General features: G+C 47.9%; 1 non-coding gene across 1 annotated transcript; it reads right to left on the bottom strand.

The window, feature by feature from the left end:
• Nucleotides 1–2,913: 2,913 nt before the first annotated feature.
• Nucleotides 2,914–3,103, bottom strand: LOC130326763 (U2 spliceosomal RNA). Its single transcript, XR_008871315.1, has one exon. It is a non-coding gene; the product is annotated as a U2 spliceosomal RNA (small nuclear RNA).
• Nucleotides 3,104–4,299: the final 1,196 nt, after the last annotated feature.

The raw sequence follows: 4,299 nt of genomic DNA on the forward strand, positions 1-4,299 counted from the left end.
GTATGGATTTTATTACTGACTTACCCCCATCCCATGGCAACACTGTTATTTGGGTGGTCGTTGATCGATTCTCCAAAATGGCACATTTCATCCCTCTTCCTGGTCTTCCTTCAGCGCCTCAGTTGGCTAAACAATTTTTTGTACACATTTTTCGTCTTCACGGGTTGCCTACGCAGATCGTCTCGGATAGAGGCGTCCAATTCGTGTCTAAATTCTGGAGGGCTCTCTGTAAACAACTCAAGATTAAATAAAATTTTTCTTCTGCATATCATCCTCAATCCAATGGACTAGTAGAAAGAATTAACCAGGTCTTGGGTGATTATTTACGACATTTTGTTTCCTCCCGCCAGGATGACTGGGCAGATCTTCTACCTTGGGCCGAATTCTCGTATAATTTCAGAGTCTCTGAATCTTCCTCCAAATCCCCATTTTTCGTGGTGTACGGCCGTCACCCTCTTCCTCCCCTCCCTACCCCCTTGCCCTCTGGTCTGCCCGCTGTGGATGAAATTTCTCGTGATCTTTCCATCATATGGAGAGAGACCCAAAATTCTCTCTTACAGGCTTCTTCACGCATGAAGAAATTCGCGGATATGAAAAGAAGAGCTCCTCCCATTTTTTCCCCTGGAGACAAGGTATGGCTCTCCGCTAAATATGTCCGCTTCCGTGTCCCTAGCTATAAGTTGGGACCACGCTATCTTGGTCCTTTCAAAATTTTGCGCCAGATTAATCCTGTCTCTTACAAACTTCTTCTTCCTCCTTCTCTTCGTATTCCTAATGCCTTTCACGTTTCTCTTCTTAAACCACTTATCATTAACCGTTTCTCTCCCAAATCTGTTCCTCCCACTCCTGTCTCCGGCTCCTCGGACATCTTCTCCGTCAAAGAGATTTTAGCTTCAAAAAAGGTCAGAGGGAAAACCTTCTTTTTAGTAGATTGGGAGGGTTGTGGTCCAGAAGAGAGGTCCTGGGAACCTGAGGACAATATCCTGGACAAAAGTCTGGTCCTCAGGTTCTCAGGCTCCAAGAAGAGGGGGAGACCCAAGGGGGGGGGGTACTGTTACGCCGAGCGCTCCGGGTCCCCGCTCCTCCCCGGAGCGCTCGCTACACTCTCCTCACTGCAGCGCTCCGGTCGGTTCCACTGACCCTGGGCGCTGCGATACCGCCTCCAGCCGGGATGCGATTCGCGATGCGGGTAGCGCCCGCTCGCGATGCGCACCCCGGCTCCCGTACCTGACTCGCTCTCCGTCAGTCCTCCATCAGCTCTCGCGCGCGCCGGGTCTTTGCGATTTAAAGGGCCACTGCGCCGCTGATTGGCGCAGTGGTTCCAATTAGTGTTATCACCTGTGCACTTCCCTATATCACCTCACTTCCCCTTCACTCCCTCGCCGGATCTTGTTGCCATCGTGCCAGTGAAAGCGTTTCCTTGTGTGTTCCTAGCCTGTGTTCCAGACCTCCTGCCGTTGCCCCTGACTACGATCCTTGCTGCCTGCCCCGACCTTCTGCTACGTCCGACCTTGCTTCTGTCTACTCCCTTGTACCGCGCCTATCTTCAGCAGCCAGAGAGGTTGAGCCGTTGCTAGTGGATACGACCTGGTCACTACCGCCGCAGCAAGACCATCCCGCTTTGCGGCGGGCTCTGGTGAAAACCAGTAGTGACTTAGAACCGATCCACTAGCACGGTCCACGCCAATCCCTCTCTGGCACAGAGGATCCACTACCTGCCAGCCGGCATCGTGACAATATATATATATTTCTCCGCCGAAATCACTTTTAAACCCATTTCCACCTTTTTTTCCCTTCTCTTCCTCTTACTTTTTTTTCACGTTTTTTTACGTTTTTCTCCTTTTCGCCTCTTTTCTGGGCGTATTATTCTTCTTTTTCTTCTTTTTTTTCGTCTAATGCATACCCCATCAGTGCAGCAATGCTTATTCAATACCGCCAGCAGATGGAGACACTGGGGGATAATTTTCTAAGGATTTATACTGATTTTTCCTGTCTGAATTTGTCGCACAGAAAGTTGCAGGCCAAATATGTGTGACATTTCTGCGACTTTAGCTTCTAGAGCATTTTTACAACATTATACATAGGTGCTGAATACATAAAAAGCGACTGTTCAGCGACAGACAAGTCGCATCGGCTGAAAGTAGGCCAGAATGTCAGTCCATGTTGGAGCAGGTTTAGATACAGTCTAAAGTATAGATCTCAAAGTCTGTGCACAGAATTTAGCAAGGGCCTCGCACCTTCTGATGCATCAGGTAGGTGCACAATAGCATAGACTAACCCTCTGTACTTTGGTCTATATTGATGCGGGACATAGACAGCCAGCTGATGACCAATCCATTAGTGCAATGGATGGCTGGAAGCATTTGTCTTTGCCTTTGCAATACCACAGAAGCAATGCATGGTCAATGTACAGCAATGACACACCTGTGTGAACAGCCAGGAGACCCCCCCCCCCCCCCATGTTATGTTACATAGTTACATAGTTAGTACGGTCGAAAAAAGACATATGTCCATCAAGTTCAACCAGGGAATTAAGGGGTAGGGGTGTGGCGCGATATTGGGGAAGGGATGAGATTTTATATTTCTTCATAAGCATTAATCTTATTTTGTCAATTAGGAACATTCAGCACCCACCCGCTATCAAGGCAGCTGCCTATCATGTCATGCCCTACCTGCACAGGTGTGCTGGCTACTCAAATGATCCAATTAAGGAGGCCATTTAGTCAGCAGCAGCAGAAGTCCTGTGCCTGGACGCTCCAACAGCGGCCAGACACAAGCAGAAGCAGAAGCAGCAGCAGCACCACCTTTTGTTTTTTGGCTGCAGCAGCAGCAAGGCCCACAGGGCTGGCTAGCTGGCTAGCCAGCAAGCAGGTAGCAATGAAAGTAGGAATCTTTCTTTTTAACCCTGTAAGGGGGTGGTGCACTGTACCCGAAGATACTGCCATATCGGGTCAATGCATAGGGCGACGGAAGCAAGCTTCGAAATCGGCCCCCGTTCTCAAAAATCCATTTAATATATGGTCCCCAGATAGGGGACGTATCAGATATTAAACTGATAAGAACAGATACTACACTTGATCTTAGCCAAAAGGCGAGAAGCGATAACCGTGAAAGGGGCGGGCCCAACAAGGTGCCCTTCATGGGCACTATCACTGCTTGCTGTCAGGGAGGCTGCCAGACAATTTTCCATGCACACTCTGGGCTGGGGGGCAGTCAACCACCAGTACACACAGCAGAACCTAAACCCATACCATTATTGCTAAGCAGCAAGACAGGGGCCCATTGCACTCCCACGGGGCCTTTTTAAATGCAATCCATAACCCGGATTTGCCAGGAACCCTTCTTACTCCTCCTACTTGCATGTGACACTGGGCTTAGGATCTGCATAGGACAACACACACACAAGCACACACCTACCTTTGTTGCCTGCAGATGCCTCCTTGGCTGTCCCCAAACGGTATCCAACCAACACCCACGGAAGCTGTAAGCATAGAGGACATGCCTGCACCCCATTGGACTTACCTGTGTGGGTTAAACCCGGGTTATTTGACAACCTATGGCGGTGATGGTTCTGCTCAGGCAGAGCAGTGCTGATGCTCCTCATAAAGCTGTCGCTGCTGTGAAGGTTCTAGGTGACATCACAATCCCTATGGTTACATACACAACAAAGCTGGGTTGTTGTTGTTTACACTCTGCAAGGCCTGTGGAAGTGAGTGACATCATAGCACTGTAGTTCTGAGGGTTCTAGATGGATGCAACAATCTCCTGTTGCTTCTATGAAGGCCATAATAGACGACATCACCAAACAGCTCCATAGTCACATACACAGCAAAGGAGAGATGTTGTTTACACCTAGTGATGTCAGTGGTATTGAGTGACATCACAGCACAGTGCTAAGGCTCCTGGGCCCTGGACACAGCAGCGGCTGCAATATCTCAACGGAGAATACGTTTATATATATGTGTGTGTGTGCGCGTATATATATATATATATATATATATATATATAGTATATAATATATATTTCTCCGCCGAAATCACTTTTAAACCCATTTCCACCTTTTTTTCCCTTCTCTTCCTCTTACTTTTTTTTCACGTTTTTTTACGTTTTTCTCCTTTTCGCCTCTTTTCTGGCCGTATTATTCTTCTTTTTCTTCTTTTTTTTCGTCTAATGCATACCCCATCAGTGCAGCAATGCTTATTCAATACCGCCAGCAGATGGAGACACTGGGGGATAATTTTCTAAGGATTTATACTGATTTTTTCCTGTCTGAATTTGTCGCACAGAAAGTTGCAGGCC

This window comes from Hyla sarda, unplaced genomic scaffold, assembly GCF_029499605.1.
Source record: "Hyla sarda isolate aHylSar1 unplaced genomic scaffold, aHylSar1.hap1 scaffold_2872, whole genome shotgun sequence".
In the NCBI taxonomy this organism is placed as follows: Eukaryota; Metazoa; Chordata; class Amphibia; order Anura; family Hylidae; genus Hyla; species Hyla sarda.